At 40.8% G+C, this 19,362-nt stretch overlaps 1 pseudogene; it reads left to right on the top strand.

Moving 5' to 3' along the window:
• Positions 1-11,645: 11,645 nt before the first annotated feature.
• On the top strand, positions 11,646-12,855 carry LOC115511506 (annotated as a pseudogene).
• Positions 12,856-19,362: the final 6,507 nt, after the last annotated feature.

Raw genomic sequence — 19,362 nt, forward strand, 5'->3', positions numbered from 1 at the left:
ATTTAAGCTGAGGCCCAGGATCCTGTATTTCTTTAAAAAAAAAAAAATTTGGGGGGGGGGACAGGGGTTACTTGTAAGGGGATTCCTGTAGTTCTCAAAGAGTCTTGCAAGAATCTGAGAGACCCAGTCGTGCACAAGCACCCCCACATATGGAGCCCAGAAGAGGCCCAGGAAGCCCTTGCTCAGCTAAGCCTCAGGACGAAAGGCCCTTCCTGCTTACCTGCAGCAAGCGGTTCAGCGGCTCAAGCAAGGCGCTGCGCACTCGCACTCAGTTCAAAGACAGGCTGGCCACAGATTAACGACCCCAACATCCCCCCCGCAGAGCGCGGTTTCCTGCGTCAGAGACTCACATTTGTTCCGTGCTGTGATTGGCCTGTTTCCCCGGAAGTGGTGGCAGCTATGGGCCTGCGCATGTGCATGCTCAATGACCCTGCTGGAGGGGGAGAATGGGAAGAGATCCTGAGGGTAGCTGGGGGTTGTAAGGCTAAGTGATTAAAGGCATTAGTCCCAATTTAACTCGAGTTGCTAATATTTATATTCCTGTGACAAACTTGAGAGCCAAAATAAGGCCAAACCATACAGCAGGCGGTTTTTAAAATCTTCGATACCCCACCCTCCTCCCAGACTGTGAAGGAGTGAGGAGTTCTGCTGTAACCACTTCACCTAGTGTGGGATTACTGAGATTACTTGTCCTAGGTGAGGGTGTAGTTACCGTTGAAAAAACAATCCTCTTTGGATCAATTTGCATCTCAGTGAGTGCTTGGGTGGGTCTGTCCCACCCTGTAGGAGGATTATGCCCCACCAACTCAGGCTCACCCAGGTCTCTCCTTGAAGTTCTTCTTAAGGTGAATTAGTTGGACAACTTGATAAAGTCTTCAAGGCTGAAGGATCAGTAACTAAGTACTTCTTAACTCATAAGTTAGTACCCAAGTGGGACCGAAAGAGGTATTTGCAGAAGGAATAATAAAGTTAATGTATTACTTTCAATTGAAATCAGACAGCTGGATTCTCAGACGAATAGCCTACTGTCATGTGGTCATCATCCAGATGTCCCACATATACTTCTCATATATATTTTTGGTCTTTGTGCATGGTTTCTGTCTCACAGCCCCTAAAACACTTGTAACTTTGCGGGTGATAAGAGTAATGGAAGTATCTTCTGTTGTAATGCTTAGTCTCTTGTCTTCAGTTCCTTCAGTGTGTAAGGGTGAAATGGGTGTTTTGTTATTCATAACAAGCTCAACCATAACTGATTTTATGGCAGCGAGGTGACTTTTAGAAATTCCCTAAAGATCTTGAGGTGGGAGGGCTGGTTGCCAGAGGAACTGACCAAGAAAGGAGGGTTGGAATATACAGTCCCACCCCTGATTTCTGGCGATGGGGGGAGAGGCTGGAGGGTGAATCACAGTCACCAATGACCAATAATCACGAAGCAGTGAAGCCTCCACAAAAACCCAAACAAGGAGGGGAGTTTGGAAAGCTTGCAGGTTGGTAAGCCAGAGGTTCACCAGCCACCATGCTGGGCCCCAAACTCTGAAAGGACAGAAGCTCTTTTGGAATCTTGCCCTATTCATCCCTTCATTGGCTGTTGTTTTGTATCTTTCAGTAGCCTTTAGATATAAACCAGTGAGTAAATACATATGAACCAGTGAGTATTTTTAGCTAACAAGTTGAAGAAAACATATTGGGGGGATAGCAATGGAGGGGAAAGCACACCCTAAAGCTCTCCAAAGAACATTTATTACATTTTTAATATTTCCCATTTAGACATTTACCCAAGTGTGCAACACATTTTAAAATAGAATGAACTATATGTGAGGACATGGACTACCTCCTGGATAAATATTCAAAGAAAAATTTACAGAATACACAGGATGCTCCCATTTCTTAAATACATACACCCAAACTCATGCAATATATATTCTCATATGAGTAGGTTATTTGGAAGGTTTGCACAAGAAGCTGTTCCAGGTAATGTCCAGATTCTAGGGAATGGACTAGAACACATGAAGTCACTGTGTAGCCATTTTCACACATGAATTGTTTTCATGACATTCAGTAGACAACTTTAATTTTTTTTTTTTTTAATTTTTTTTCAACGTTTATTTATTTTTGGGACAGAGAGAGACAGAGCATGAACGGGGGAGGGGCAGAGAGAGAGGGAGACACAGAATTTGAAACAGGCTCCAGGCTCTGAGCCATCAGCCCAGAGCCCGACGCGGGGCTCGAGCTCACGGACCGCGAGATCGTGACCTGGCTGAAGTCGGACGCTTAACCGACTGCGCCACCCAGGCGCCCCGACAATTTTAATTTTAAAGAAGTTTCACAGCAATATTTTTGGGTGCAGGTATTTGTGTTCCTGATTAAAGGAAAATCTTTTCACTCTGTTATGTGCTCTCTTCATGAGGTCAATAATGCTTGTTTTGTTCTTAGTTTTTTTCCTCACTTTTTGTGATGTTAGTAGGCATACTGGTCATTGCCTAAACTTTTTAATAAATTTGGGATTGTAAAATAATAATGGTTTCTGCTTTTTTATTTATTTTTATTTTATTTTATTTTATTTTATTTTATTTTATTTTATTATTTTTAGGTTGGCTCCATGCCCAATATGGGGCTTGAATTGATCACAACCCTGAGATCAAGAGTCAGATGTTCTACCAACTGAGCCAGCCAGGTGCCCCTGCCTTATTTTATTTTACTAAATGTTTATTTATGTATTTTGAGAGAGAGAGAGAGAGAGAGCACATGAGCAGGGGATGGGCAGAGAGAGGGAGACAGAAAATCCCAAGCAGGCTCCACGCTGTCAGCACAGAGCCCAGCCCAGGGCTCAAACTCACACACTCTGAGATCATGACCTGAACCAAAATCAAGAGTTGGAGACTTAATCGACTGAGTTACCCAGGTGCCCTGCCCCTACCTTATTTTAAAAACTAGTGGAATATATCTTTGGTAGTAACTTTCCTTATTATTTGACCAACATGAAGTGCTGTTCATGTCACGAAGGAAGAATAAATGTTTCACTGGACATCCTTTAAAATTTTTTTTAATGTTTATTTATTTTTGACAGAGAGAGAGAGTGAGAGACAGACCATGGGGGGGGGGGGTGGGCAGAGAGAGTCAGAGACACAGAATCCAAAACAGGCTCCAGGCTCTGAGCTGTCAGCACAGAGCCTGACATGGGGCTCGAACTCACAGACAGTGAGATCCTGATCTGAGCTGAAGTCGGACGCTCAACTGACTGAGCCACCCAGGTGCCCATGAGCATCCTTTTAAAAAGGGAATATATCTTGAAGACATCCAGATGGCCAACCGACACATGAAAAAATGCTCAACATCACTCATCATCAGGGAAATACAAATCAAAACCACAATGAGATACCACCTTACACCTCTCAGAATGGCTCACATTAACAACTCAGACAACAACAGATGTGGATGTGGACAACAGCAGGGATGTGGAGAAAGAGGCTCTCTTACACTGCTGGTGGGAACGCAAGCTGGTGTAGCCACTCTGGAAAACAGTATGCAGGTTCCTCAAAAAATTAAAAACAGAACCACCTTAGGACCCAGCAATTGCACTATTAGGTATTTATCCAAGGGATACAGGTATCCTCTTTTGAAGGGGCACATGCTAGGTATTTATTCAAGGGATATAGGCATGCTGTTTCGAAGGGGCACATGCACCCAATGTTTATAGTAGCACTATCCACAATAGCCAAAGTATGGAAAGGGCCCAAATGTCCATCAATGGATGAATGGATAAAGAGGTAGTATATACATACCATGGAGTATTACTCGGCAATCAAAAAGAATGAAATCTTGCCATTTGCAACTACGTGGATGGAACTAGAGGGTATTATGCTAAGCAAAATTAGAGAAAGACAAATATATGACTTCACTCATATGAGGACTTTAAGACACAGAATAGATAAACACAAGGGAAGGGAAACAAAAGTAATATAAAAACAGGGAGGGGGACAAAAACATAAGAGACTCTTACACAGAGGGTTAACAGAGGGACTGTGGGAAGGGGGATGGGCTAAATGGGTAAGGGACATTAAGGAATCTACCCTTGAAATCATTGTTGCACTATATGCTAACTAACTTGGATGTAAATTTAAAAAATAAAATAAAAATAAATAAATAAAAATAAAAAGGGAATATCTTGTCCCTAGGAACAATATAGTACTTGCAATTTGGGTTCTTTTCTGACCAACAGGACTCCATAGTGACCTTCAATTCATGTGGGCCAGTGAATACAGGAAGATTAGTTATCTGGAGATCTGTGGCTCTTCTTGGGAAGATTCCTCTGGAAATAAAGGAAAAGAGCAGAACCAAACTTCAGGGACTGTAGCTTACTATGTACTGATTTCAAAAGGAGAAGTTGAGGATTCACCAGCTTCTCGTTTTTCCTTAGCTCCTGGAGAACCAGCCCCACCCCACAAGCCCCTGACGTTTTTGAAAATGTTTTCCAGTTTGTTGTGAAATAATTGACATACATCACTGTGTAAGTTTAAGGTATACAGCATGAGGTTTGATTCACATATATTGTGAAATCAGTCCTTTTTTAAGATGGAAACCTCAGAAAGAAACCCACTCTGCACAATGACCTATAAAGCCTACCTGCACAGCCCCAAGCAGAGGCCAGCTGCCCCATCTGCCTGGATTATTGGAGAGACCCAATGACCCTTGACCACAGGCACGACTTCTGTGGCTCCTGAATCCACCAGTGCTGGGAAGACCTATAAGACATGTCCCCTGTTTCATCTGTCTCCACCACTGCCCTGACAGGGACTTAAAGAGGAACACCCACTTTTGTCCCATGTATGATATTGTTAAGCAGCTTCCCACCACAAGGAACAAAAGGGAAGAGAGACTAAGCGGCAAGAGTTAGGGGTCCCTGGAAAAAGAAAGAGACTTGGCTTTGAGACCTAAGAAAGGACATTTTAGGCCCCCGGCCATTGTATGATCTTTGCCTGACTTGCTCGAGCACACTTCTTGCGGAACTTCCTAGGAGGTGTCAGAATTACAAAGAAATGCAAAAACCTCAGTAGTTAAGGATTTTAAGGGAACAAAGAAAATGCAAAAACAGCCTCTACCTAGCCAGGAAATAACCTAACCGTAACCGAGATGATAAATCAATGGTAAAAACTCCCAGTGCAGTTTCAAAAGCAAAGATTTATCTAACACATGTTCTTGGGTCGTTTTTTGCAGGATTTAACCCCCTTTAAACACTCAAATACCAGACTAACTGGAGCAGAGAATTGATGACGCTGACCCTTGCTGGCCCTTGTAACTTCAATCAGCTAGGACCTGGACTCTGTCAATTTAGGATGTCTTTTGCCCCAATCCTTTCTTTTTTTTTTTTTTTTTAAGTTTATTTTTATTTATTTTGAGAGAGAAATAGAGAGCAACAGGGGGAAGACTTTTGCCCAACTTCTATACTGAACTCTCCTTTGCCCAGCCCCTTCATGAATATGCATGCACCCCTAACTTAAAACTTCCCTAATTTTGTTGTTTGGGGAAACACGGCTTTGGGAAACATCCCTGGTGTTCCCTTGTTGCAAGTAAAACCCTTTCTTTTCCTTATCCTTTGGCTTGTTTGTGTCTTTTGGCTCAATACCCACCAAGAGGCAAACCCAGTTTCCACTAACAAAACCCTTGTGTGAGAAGTGCAGATTCTGGCTCTGTTCTGTGAGAAGGATCTGGAGCTATTGTGTCCCCAGTGCAGGGTCTCCTCTGACCTCCAGGACCACACCCTGACACCCACTGAGCAAGCTGCAGCGGGTTACAAGGAAGCAGTTCAAAGGCTACAGTGAGCCCCTGAAGAAGCAGGTTGAAAATGCTGAAAGGCAGTTAGAAATCCAAGTCTCAAAAGTACTTGCCTTAAGGTGGAAGGTGAAAAAGTAGAGGGGGGAATTACACTCTGAATATGAAGAACTACAGCATTTTACTGGAAGAGGAATAGGATGCCCTTTTTTAAAAATTATTTTTGATGGAAAAGAAGGATCTTGAAGAATAACTAATCGAAAACAAAGGCCATTATTCAGATCATAGTTCCAATCCTAAAAGAAAAAGAAAACGAAACAAAACAACAACTGCCAGAGTCCGGCTCCAGCAGGTCCAGGGGTTCCCGGAGGATGAACGGCATCGGCGAAAATAACAAATAACAAAATAACAAAAATAACAAAATAACAGCTTGTTAGACTGGCCGCTTTATTGTGGCAAACGTGGCATTATATTTGTTAGCAATTTCCTTGTAGCGTGCGTCATCTATGTTTCTCGGCTTTACCTAATTCTAAAAATGTTCCTTTGTGCAATCACCCATTAAGGAACATCATGGTTATTTTCTTGTAACGTTCCCTCCTGCGCTTTGCTTATTGATTAATTTCTTCATATTACTTTCATTATGTGTCTACATTTATTTATAGTTTATAAAGCGTTTGCTTCGCTATTTTCATGAAAGGTCATCTAACTCTCAACACCTCAAGTGGAACATTTACAGAGACATGACTTCTTAATTGTTCCTTTGAGCCATTTGCGGTACAAGGACCAAAAGTATTCCCTTCGGTCTGGGGTGCTGGGAGGGAGCCAAGAGGGCCCTGGGAACCCAGCCTTATGCGCTCCCAGAGAGACAATGTATACCTAGGAACTAATGAACCATTCTGTACCCTAACCCACCAGGTCCAGTTACCATCTTGAAAGCCTCCTGGGGGCCAAGTGGGCCTAGGGGTTGGAGTAACTTTTATCCATAGATACATTCCTTTGTTGCCAGAATGGGGATTTTGAACACATTAGTCCCCCTCCTTGGCTGGGAAATATATGGGGCTATCCTTCCTTTAGGTAGGGGACGGGCAGGCAGGGGTGGCACCAGTTGGATATAAGGTATCTTTTTTGTCCTGGGTGTCATCCCCAGAAAATATCCCCGAGTTTGCCCCCATGGGTTTATTTTGAATCATCAATGCCAATTGGACCATGGGGATGGCCATGATGAGTAAGAGAAGGGATACCAGTAGCTTCCCATTCGGAGGGTTGCTCTGCATTGCCCTTCCGCCAACCACTCAGGCTGTGCCATCAGGAAGTCTGGATGGATTGGCTCCCAGCAAACAACAATGCTATGTGAAATAGCAAAGAAGTGTGTCCAGGCAGACTTATATTTACTGATAGGTATTGGACATATACATACATAACAGACATAAAAACCTAAAAACTCCCGAAGTTTTTTTATATTAATTAGAGTTATTCTCTCTTTCACATTTTTGTCCTGCAAAAAAATTATTAACACATTAAGGTGGCTTTAACACTAGATCCTAAAACTGCCCATAGACTTATGTCAGAAGACAAAACAAGTACGAAATATGGAAAGACACAAACTTTCCATATAATCCCAACACATCTACTTTTTACCCTACTGTCCTGAATTTTGGAGGGTTTGATGCTGACGGGCAGATAGAAAGAGGCCCTATGGATTTTCCGTAGGTTTGTTCAGACTCTTCTTCAGAAATGCTTTTACAGAAGTGCCTGGGTGCTTAAGTGAGTTAAACATCTGACTTTGATTCAGCTCATGATCTCACGGTTTGTGAGTTGGAGCCCTGCATCAGTCTCTGTTCTGACAGCTCAGAGCCTGGAGCCCACTTCAGATTCTGTGTCTCCCTCTCTCTCTGCCCCTCCCCCACTCACGCTCTGTCTCTGTCTCTCTCTCTCTCAAAAATAAATGAACATTTAAAAAATATGCTTTTACATCCTTACCACCAAAGAGATACTGCTGGCAAACTCAGGATTCAAGTGGGTGATGGGGTCCAAAACACATGGACTGGCTTTTTCTGGATCATGAGTTGGAGAGGTCTCATTTTTTAATATGAGTAATATAGGTCTTATATTTATACCTTCACCGATACTTTCACACAAAAACTTTGGCCTGACATCTCTATTGGACCTACTTCAAACTCTCTTACTATCTGTCAAATCACAGATGAATTGTGAACTCGTTGGAACTCTGTATGTTGTTACATTTTCTTTCTGTACTATGGAATGTCCTTAAGATAATGTATAATCTCTGTTATGTTTTGGATAACATGATTTAAAGAGTTAGTGTTTTATGTTTTCAACATCAAGAGAGTCACTTTTTATTCTTCTATATCAATAACTAATGAGAATATAGAATTTGTGTTGTTTCATGGAAATGACAAGGGAATCAACTAGAAATTGCAATTTTGCAGTTCTAAAAGCAAAGACTTCAAATTGAGCATGTTTTATTTACCATTCACGTTTTATCAATGCCAGTAAATGTACTTTATGACTTCACCTCATGTTATATATACACGTGTCCTGTAAATTCAACAGTTTGTTAAGTGTCTTAGAAGTCCATGTTGACAATGGTTGGAAGACACAGATTTAGGCAGAAGTCTTCAGCCTTCTGCTTTGTTGGAGAAATGGAAATCAGGAGGAAGTTTGAAGTGTTTAGACCATTTTTTATTCTTTTTTTTTTTTTTTTTAATTTTTTTTTTCAACGTTTATTCATTTTTGGGACAGAGAGAGACAGAGCATGAATGGGGGAGGGGCAGAGAGAGAGGAAGACACAGAATCGGAAACAGGCTCCAGGCTCTGAGCCATCAGCCCAGAGCCCGACGCGGGGCTTGAACTCACGCACCGCGAGATCGTGACCTGGCTGAAGTCGGACGCTTAACCGACTGCGCCACCCAGGCGCCCCTAGACCATTTTTTAAAAACTCACTTCGTATAGAAGAATTCCAGAAAGAGATGAGGAGGGTGTATTTCACGAAATGGAAATTGAATCAGTCGTATGGGATCCTCCAAAAAGGGCTGACAAAATTCTCTTTTCACACAATAAACCAAGACAGAACTGAGTAGCTAAGTTTAATAACTAAGACATTTGCAGAGTTGGGTGACTAATCTTCCTAACTAATTCCTAGATGTCAAATTTACACTCTAGCAAAATTTATAAAATTTGAGTAAAAGAAAAATTGTGATGCTGTTTTTCTCCTGAAATTTACTCAGTTAAATTGCATACATTTTTATATTATATTATATTATATTATATTATATTATATTATATTATAAGAGTGAGAGCAAGGAAGCAAGGAAGAGGGGCAGAGGGAGAGAGAGAGAGAGAAAGAGAGAGAGATAGAGAGAGAGAGAGAGAGAGAGAGAAAGAGAGAGAATCTTAAGTAGTTCCCATACCCAGCATGGAGCCCAATGCAGGGTTTGATCCCACAATCCTAGGATCATGACCTGTGCCAAAATCAAGAGTTGGATGCTCAACCTACTGAGCCACCCAGATACCCCAAAATGGCATATATTTTAGTGTTCAGTCTACTTGTCTCATATTTCATACTACATGACCAGTGATTAACTCATAATAATTATATCTTAAATTATGGAATAGATGTGTGTGCTGTTTTACTACTCATAACTCTGTTATTTTAGGAAAGCAAAGGATAAAGGTTTTGAGAACTCATTTTATAAAAATATAATTAATTTCTCTAGTAGTCAGCATTTCAATCATATTTTCCCCCAGTTTTTAAGATATAATTGATTTATAGTCTATATAAGTTTAAGGTATTCAACATAATTTACATATATTATGTAAATATATTACATATATTATGAACTGATTACCATGGTAAGTTTAGTTAATATCTATCATCAACTCTCTCTTAACTCTCAAATATATCCTACAGCCGTGTCAGCTATAGTCATCAGGATGCACATTTCATCTCCAGCACTTATGTACCTTATAAGTTTGTACCTTTGACCATCTTCCTCCACCTTTCTCCCTCCCCGCCACCCCCTCTCTGGTAACTACAAGTCTGATCTTGTTTTCTATGAGTTTGGATTTTTTTTTTTTTTGGTTAAGATTTCACTTGTAAATGAGATCCTATAGTATTTGCCTTTCTCCATCTGATTTATTTCAGACACAGCGTAATGCTCTCAAGTTTCATCCAAGTTGTCACAAATGTGTCACATGTGATAAAAATGTCACTAAATCTTTTTTTAGTGACTGGATAATATTCCGTTGTGTGTGTGTGTGTGTGTGTGTATCCAGGAAGGGACAGCCTCTCCTTTGGTTACTTAATCCCTAGAGAGAGCAAACAATTTGTCTGAGACTCTGGCTTTGATATGTAAACCAACCACTTCTGAGACCATTCCAGCATCAAGCCTGCTTTTATTAGGGCTCTTGAAGCTCTGAACACTGCCCCTGAAATCACCCCAGGTACTGGACAAAGAGAAACCACCCCTATCCGAAGGCACCAATCCTAAACCTGTTCAGCTGCCTCACCCATTCATTCCCTTGAAAACTCCAATAAAGGCTCAAGCCTAGGCTTTTTCTATTGCCTCCTGACTAACCCTGGTAATTCTGCATGACTCTGCATGATGTGGTATGTCCTCTCCTCTTGACAAATGTAAATAATAAACTATCTTTTCAATGGTAGCTGTTTCCTGATGGAAACAACAGTTGGCCTCATGTGTTGGCCATACCTGAGTAAAGTCAAAGCTTTCCATTTTTCTCAATGTAACAGCCCTGGCCAGAGTCAGATGTACCCAGCATATACTGGGGTAGGGTAGGGGCAGTCATTTCACTGATGAATGGGAATATCTCTTTAACTCTGACTGGGAATAATATATTCTATAGAAGAGAAGAAGTAATCTCTAAGGGAAAGAATGGACACATTCTACCAAATTAATTTTTTTTCATAAAAAATATATATATGAAGACTAAACAGGGAAGCTATAAATCAAAGATGATATCAGCAGTGTATATGATTAAAGATTCATTTCTAGAACATTTTTTTTAATGTTTTATTTATTTTTGAGACAGAGAGAGACAGAGCATGAGCAGGGGAAGGGCAGAGAGAGAGGGAGACACAGAATCCGAAGCAGGCTCCAGGCTCTGAGCTGTCAGCACAGAGCCCGACATGGGGCTCGAACTCACAAACCTTGAGATCATGATCTGAGCCGAAGTCGGACGCTCAACCGACTGAGCCACCCAGGCGCCCCAATTTCTAGAACATTTCAAAATTTTTTATTGGTCTATAAGAAAAAGAAAACCTATTATAGATTGAACATGTGTTTCTCCCCAAAATTCAAATGTTGAGCCCTTACTTGGAATATGATGGTACTTGGAGGTGGGGCTTTTGGAAGTTAATTAGGTTTAGATAAGGTCATGATGGTGAAGCCCTCACAATGGGATTAGTCCTCCAGTAAGAGGAGGGAAACCTGTTGCACCTGGAAAGGCCATTTGCACAGAGAGTGAGAAGGTGGCCATCACCAAGCCAGGAAGAGGGCCCTCCCTAAAACCAGAGCATGTTAGCACTCTGATCTCAGATTTCTAGCTTCCAGAACTATGAGAAGTAAATGCGTAAGCCATCTGGCATATGGTATTTTGTTATAGCAGCTGGAGCTAAGACAAAACCTGATATAAAAATGGGTATATTATAGAAGGTATATCAGAGTAGAGAAATCATTAATACTCCACAAAAAAATAAAAAGACGATGAAGTTTATTAGTAATCAGGAGATTATAATTTAAAACTGCAGTGTGACAGAGGACGTGCGGGGCACCCACTTTGGCCACCTCTCTGGCTCCCTCGGTGTCTGACCGTGTGTTTAGTCCTGTGCCCTGGGGAAGCGGGACAATTGGGTGGCCTGTATGAACCCGATAGCAGTGGCCAGATCAGGGATCCAATCCAGTCTTCAGGGCCAACAATCCAAGATTATCTGAATCGATCAAGGCCTACCTGGGAAGAAGTAAAAGAACAGCTGGAGGGATACCTGGGTGGCTCAGTCAGTTAAGCATCTGACTTCGTCTCGGGTCATGATCTCACGGTTAGTGAGTTCAAGTTCCGCATCCAGTTCTGTGCCGACAGCTCAGAGCCTGGAGCCTGCTTCAGACTCTGTGTCTTCCTCTCTCTCTGCCTCTCCCCGATTTGTGCGTGTGCGCGTGTGCTCTCTCTGTCTCTCTCTTTCTCAAAAATAAATATTAAAAAAATGAAAAGAAAAGAACAGCTAGAGAAGAAAAAGAAAAGCCCTAAGGCATTGGCTGAATTTGAAGAAAAAATGAATGAGAACTTGAAGAAAGAACTAGAAAAACACAGGGAAAAATTATTAAGTGGCAGTGAGAGCTCATCCAAAAACAGAAAAAGAAAAGAGAAAAGAAGAAATCTGGCAGGTACTCGTCGTCTTCTTCACCAAGCTCTGATTCTTCCAGCAGTTCTTCAGATGCTGAAGATGAGGATAAAAAACAAGGAGAAAGAAAAAAGAGAAAAAGAAGAACCATTCCCGTAAATCTTCTGAAAGCTCCATGTCAGAAACGGAATCGGACAGTAAGGATAGTTTAAACAAAGAAAAAGAAGTCAAAGGATCCAACTGAGAAAGGAAAGGACATTAAAGGAGTCAGCAGGAAAAGAAAGATGTATCCTGGAGATAAACCTTTATCATCTGAGTCCTTATCAGAATCAGATCATACTGAAGAAGTACTAGCATGGGAGGGTGGGGGAGAAGGTAAAATGGGTGATAGGCATCGAGGAGGGCACTTGTTGGGACGAACACTGGGTGTTGTATGTCAGTGATGAACCATGGGAATCTACACCAAAAACCAAGAGCACACTGTACACACTATATGTTAGCCAATTTGACAATAAATTATATTTAAAAATAAATAAATAAAATAAAATATGCCAGCAATAAATAAATAAATAAATAAATAAATAAATAAAATATCCCGGCTAAATAAATAAATAAATAAATAAGAAGAAGTGTGAGCAAAAAAGAAGAAACGCAGTGAAGAATGAGAAAAAGAAAAAACAAAAAAGAAAAAGAACCATAAGACACACAGTGAGAAGGGGCATCTGGGTGGCTCAGTCGGTTTAGCATCCAGCTTCAGCTCAGGTCATGATCTCGCGGTCTGTGAGTTCGAGCCCCGCGTCGGGCTCCGTGCTGACAGCTCAGAGCCTGGAGCCTTCTTCGGATTCTGTAACTCCTTCTCTCTCTGCCCCTCTGCCTCTCGCTCTCTGTCTCTCTCTCTCTCAAAAATAAATAAACATTAAAGAAACACTGTGAGAAGAAAAAGAAGGCTCCTAGTTCAAGTCCTGACTCACCATAACATTAAGAAAAATCAGGATTCCCTTACAAAGTGCAATGTCTAAGAAAATTTCAACTGTGAAAATTATGACATAATTACTAAAATGCATGAATTTTCTTGTCTTTACAATTATTCCTGGACTGTTCAATAGCCACTCAGATGCCGTTGTGTGAAAGGGCCGTAACTGTTGCCTGCTGCTTGAACATCTTTTTTTTTTTTCTCTTCCAGTGCTTAACGACTCTGGGAGATAATACATTGCAGTTACACTACTGGCTAAGATGTTTGGGGATAAAGTTAATATTTTTGACTAGAAGTATCTAATGATAAATCAACAGAAATCGAATCTGGATATATCATTAAGATATAATCAGAAATGATCAGATGACTCTAGTTAACATTTTGAAATAGGGATTACATTGATGTTTCAAAATCCTTACTCTGTAGATAAGCATATTTTAGTTTTCTCCTCTAAATACTTTTTTTACCTGGGAAGGAGCTTTTAGGGTGGGGAGGGGTGGTTCACAATCTCTCTCTTTAGCCAGCAGAATAGTGTGCCTTTTCTCTTCATACATCCTATGTTTGTGGACACAGTAGCCATGCTTCATGGGGAGGTCAGAGCTGTGGGTACAGCAGTCTTGCCCTTAGACATCCTTGGACTCTTGTCATTTGCTGCTTTCAATGAACCAGAGTGACAGCCCTTTGCAGCACGACAAAGCCCCAAAAGCTCTGGGATTTATCTCCGCTTCAATGATACTGTATTATTTTTTTTTTAACGTTTATTTATTTTTGAGACAGAGAGAGACAGAGCATGAACAGGGGAGGGGCAGAGAGAGAGGGAGACACAGAATCGGAAACAGGCTCCAGGCTCTGAGCTGTCAGCACAGAGCCCGACGCGGGGCTCAAACTCACGGACCGCGAGATCATGACCTGAGCCGAAGTCGGCCGCTTAACCGACTGAGCCACCCAGGCGCCCCGATACTGTATTTTTTTTAGCATTAGAATGTGTTACAGCATTTGATTTAATTTTGACTACTCTCTGGCTTTGGAGAGGAATCATTGCAAATAGACACTGGTACTTTTTGCACTTGACAGCGAAAGGTTCTAAAATGCATGTTTTATGCTGTTAGTTTTAACCAGTCAGGAAAATTTTACGCACCCAGTGATCGTTATTTCATTTCTGTATGCCTTTTGTTTAGGCTGCCGGGTTTAGCTTTTATTAACTCCTTATTCTTGCTACCTAAAATCCATACTGTGTTTAATGGCATGCTTCCCGAGATACTTAGCATGTAAAAAAAGCAGGCGTTTGACTTTTTTTTTTCTTTAGACAGCTTCGTGTTGAAGCTGAGACTTACCATAAACAAGATGAGTGGCAGGCCTGGGATGCTGTGTCTTGTTACATGAAGCTATTGCCAGAATCTTAGTGAATATAACATTTGAGAAATTTGTCTTTGTATATTCATAACAAATAATGACAATTTAAATGAGAATTACATTATTGCTCTTCCTGTGTCATATTTTCTTTATTTTTAAAAACAAATTTTTAATGTTTATTTATTTTTGAGAGAGAGACAGAAACCAAGCTCAAGCAGGGAGAGTTCAGAGAGTGAGGGAGACACAGAATCTGAAGCAGGCTCCAGGCTCTGAGCTGTCGGCACAGAGCCCGACGCTGGAACTCACAGACCGTGAGATCATGACCTGAGCTGAAGTCAGACACTTAATCGACTGAGCCACCCAGGCACCCCTCTCCCTGTGTCATCTTTTACTAAGATTTTGTGCTTCATTTCCACTCCTGAATTGTTTACTAGTAACGTTAAAAGGAATTGATAAATCATTTTCGCTTTACATTTTTTCTATAATCAGGTAATATGAAATATAATTTGATGTACAATTTTACCTGTTACAGAGGACATGCTAATTATAGTGGTATATGCACAAAACATTTTGGCATGACAAGGGGCCGAATAAATAGCTATTTTACTTAAAAAATAATAAATAAAAATAAGATAAAATTACAGTGTGATAGCATTCACACCATTCAGCTAAGCAGTATTCAAAAGAGTGGTGATACCTGTATTAATCATCAAGGCGGCCAAACAAAATACCACAGACCTTTACTTTCTCCCAGTTCTGGAGGCCAGGAGTCCAAATCAAGGTGTCGTGGGTTCGTTTGCTTCAGAGGCCTCTCTCTTTGGCTTGCCAATGGCCTGCTTATGCCTGTGTCTTCACATGGCTTCTTCTATGTACCCATGCATCCACAATGCCTCCTCCTGTTCTTATAAGAACACAATCATATTGGACTTTGCCTAAGTTACCCATTGTAAGCTCATTTCTCAGTTCTGTATATTGAAGATAATAATAGTCGCTGCTTCAGAAGTTAGCTACAGAGATTCAATTAGATAGTTATTTATTTATTTATTTATTTATTTATTTATTTATTTATTTTTCAATTAGATTTTTAGACAAACACTTGAAACAGCGCATACAACGTGGTTAGTCAGTAAAATGTAGCTATGTCACCCAAGTCCAAGCTTCCTCTGCTCACACTACATGACAAGCCAATAAGTCGAGAGGCAAGATGCTGGGGGCAAAGCAAGTGACTTTATCTGGAAAGCCAGCAAACCTGTGAGATGGCAGACTATTGTCCCAAAGAACCATCTCCCTCCCGCATGAAATTTGAGCTTCTTTTATGTTAGGAAAAGTGGGAAGGGGAGGGAGCCAAAAGATGACTGACCTCTGATTATATCTCAGGAAGGTGTGTAAGTTCTTTGTCTCTAGTCAATTGATCTTACTGTATAGGAATCTAGTCATATCATTTCTGTGAATCTTAAATATAGCATAGTCATTTCTACATGTACTCCCTTATCTCCTTGGGCGAGATATATTTCAGGTGAAAAGCAGAAGTTTGCAAATCTTAGCTGCAACATGTCTATATGCAGGGCCAAGTAGAAGTTTCTAAGCTCCAGGGCACAGTAGCAGGGAAACAGAAGCAATGTGGAGTTAGTCATGCTAAGTTATAATTCCCCAACATCAACGTTCTGTTCCATAATCTTGAGGGATCAGGACAAGGGGACATCATCTCTCATCTGACCGCTTCTTGTTGGACAGGGTCAAAGAGAAGCAATTGTGGAATAGAACAATTTGACCAGACTTATGAAATATTCCGGAACGCTCTTTTTGCCATTGGGGTCTTAGAAGCAACCCTAGGCATTTGTCCCCCTAAAATTGAATGAATTCTCTTTTTTTTAAGTTCATTTATTTATTTTATAAGTTTATTGATTTATTTTGAGAGAGAGAGAGAGAGAGAGCACAAGGAAGAGGGGCAGAGAGAGAGAGAGAGAGAGAGAATCCCAAGCAGGCTCTGTTCTGATGTGGGGCTTGAACTCCCAAACCATGAGATCATGACCTGAGTCAAAATCAAGAATCAGACGCTTAACCAACTGAGCTACTCAGGCACCCCTAAAATCAAATAAATTCTTTTAGGAATCCAGGGAAAGGGCCTTGAGAACCAGTTTCCTATTCTGATTCACGTTCCAAGGTTTGTTGGAGGCAAGTAGTCTGTTGTCTAATTTTGTCAATATGGGTTCTTCTGAGGAAAAAACGTAAGTGCAGCAGGTGGTGTTTAACTATCATATAGACTCTGCCTTGTTCAGCAAGCACCTGGGTAATTAATAAGAGGCATTTCTAAGGAAACAATAGAAAAACACAGCGTGGAGCGAATTATAGATCTAGTGTCTGAGTCTAAATGCTGCCAATAAGGGGATTTTTAGGTGCTGCACTCAAAGCATCCTCAGATGGAGTGAGTGCAGGCAGACATAATCTGACGGATTTTTCTGGTTCATAGTGCCAATGACTCTGGTGATCCTTCTGAGTGGCCCACAGAGTGATGGGAGCTATTGCAACAATTTCTCTGACATTTCTCTCACATTGTCCAGCTTTAGTTTGCAGGGATGTAGGAAAGACAGCAGTTTTAGTTCTCAGTGATTTCAAGTCAAGAGAAGGGAGAAAATTGGAAACCTTAGTTTGGAGAGTCATAGCTCGATAAGTAGGAAGAAGAATTCAGGTTCTAACCCAGTTTAATAAGCAAACAACCAACACTCAAAGACAACCAGAACTAGAATCTAACATCCTCTAACATCCACAAAGGTGTGTTTTCGAAACATAATTTTTCTCTCTGAAATCACCCTCATATTTATCAGATAGCCAGATTAAGACTAATTTATTTGTAAAATAAATTTAATTTTAACACACCTGGCCTAATTATTTACATAAGTGTGGCAAGAATACCACATAGGTCTTTTCATTCTGCTTTGCCAGAATGTTTTTTTGGTTTTTGTTTTACCTTGTTTTTTGTTTTTGAGAGAAAAAGTGGGCCCACATGTGCCACTGGGGGAAGGGCAGAGGAAGAGGGAGAGAGAATTCTGAGCAGGCTCCACATTCATTGTGGAGCCAGACACAGGGCTCCTATCCCACGACTGTGAGATCAAGACCAGAGCTGAAATCAAGAGCCTGATGCTTAATCAACTGAGCCACCCAGACACCCCTGCCGGAACATTTGAATAAGGAATTTCAGGTTGAACTTTTTAATAGCCTCCCAAGGCCAGAAGCCAAGCCAAATACTTGCCATACCTATAGCTTTGGGTGAATTCCTCCCTTCTAGAGGTCTCCAAAATATCCTGAGATTCCTACATTTGCCAAGGAGTTACCTTCTTTACTCACTTGGTAAGGCTGCTGGGAGCTCTGTAAGCAATGTATCAAGCCAAAATTTCCGAGGGGTTCTATTGGCTCCCAAACTCAACTTTATTTCTTTAAAGTTGTCTGGTCATATCTGAGTCTCTGCATGCCTCTCAAATATGACATTCCAGTCAAAGCCTTGGTAATCTTACCAATGTTTTCAATGGTGTTCTTTTACAAGGAGAAGATTTTCATTGAACTTAAGCAAAAGACTATCATTGCCATGAAAGAATACTCACTGAGAGTTTCTGAATTCTGGATGGTTCAGGTAGGGAGAAATCATCAACATGTCAATGTGTTTACTTTCCAGTTTCCTTAAACTGGAAAAGCAAACATTAGAGAGCTGTCAATGTTTCAGACAAGAGTAATAAAAACCATAATCGTCTTTCTCAATTCTTGTTCCTGTTACTAATTCTTGTTACTAATTCTTATTCTAATGTTACTAATTCGTGTTCTTTTTAAAAAAAATTTTTTTTTTATGTTTATTTATTTTTGAGAGAGAGAGAGAGTGTGAACAGGCGAGAGACAGACACAGAATCCAAAGCAGGCTCCAGGCTCCGAGCTGTCAGCACAGAGCCCGACGCGGGGCTTGAACCCACAAACTGTGAGATCATGACCTGAGCCGAAGTCAGACGCTCAACTGACTGAGCCACCCAGGTGCCCCTCTTGTTCTGTTTGAATGCAGTTTTTCCATTAGTTCTGGAAATTCTTAGTTTAGTTTTATGATCTTAAAGATATGAGAATCGTGTGTTTGTCAAAAGTCCTTTTTCATGAATCTCCTTAAAACTGAAACACATTTGTTTTTTTTTGTTTTTTTTTAATTTTAATGTTTATTTCTGAGACAGAGAGAGACAGAGCACGAGTGGGGGAGGGGCAGAGAGAAAGGGAGACACAGAATCGGAAACAGGCTCCAGGCTCCCAGCCATCAGCCCAGAGCCCGACGCGGGGCTCAAACTCACGGACCGCGAGATCGTGACCTGGCTGAAGTCGGACGCTTAACCGACTGCGCCACCCAGGCGCCCCAAAACTGAAACACATTTGTAAGTGTATCAGAGTGAAATAATGATTGTAAATGACAAAAGCTTCAAAATGGCCATGGTTAAAAATCTGATGGGATTTCATTACATTGTAGTTGATAAGGAAATTTGGTTATTTTTGTGACACACAGCATTTTAACAATTAGGAGTACATGTGATTACCTTATATCAGGGCACATTAAAACTTGAGGAATTTTATATAATTTTTGGAATAGTTATGGCATTTATCCACACAATATAAGCTAAGAGGATTTATCATCATTGCTTTGACAATGCTTCCCATGTAACTTAACATACAAAATAAAAAAGCCTAATTGGTTAAAAAGACTTTATTTAGAATTTGAATTTTTTCATAAGTTTGTTAAAATTATCAGAAAGTTTAGGGGCACTTGGGTGGCTCAGTTGGTTAAGTGACTGTCCGACTCTAGATTTTGGCTGAAGTCATGATCTCAAGGTTCACAAGATCGAGCCCTGTGTTGGGCTCTATGCTGACA

Source organism: Lynx canadensis, chromosome B1 (genome assembly GCF_007474595.2).
Source record: "Lynx canadensis isolate LIC74 chromosome B1, mLynCan4.pri.v2, whole genome shotgun sequence".
NCBI classification, from domain to species: Eukaryota; Metazoa; Chordata; class Mammalia; order Carnivora; family Felidae; genus Lynx; species Lynx canadensis.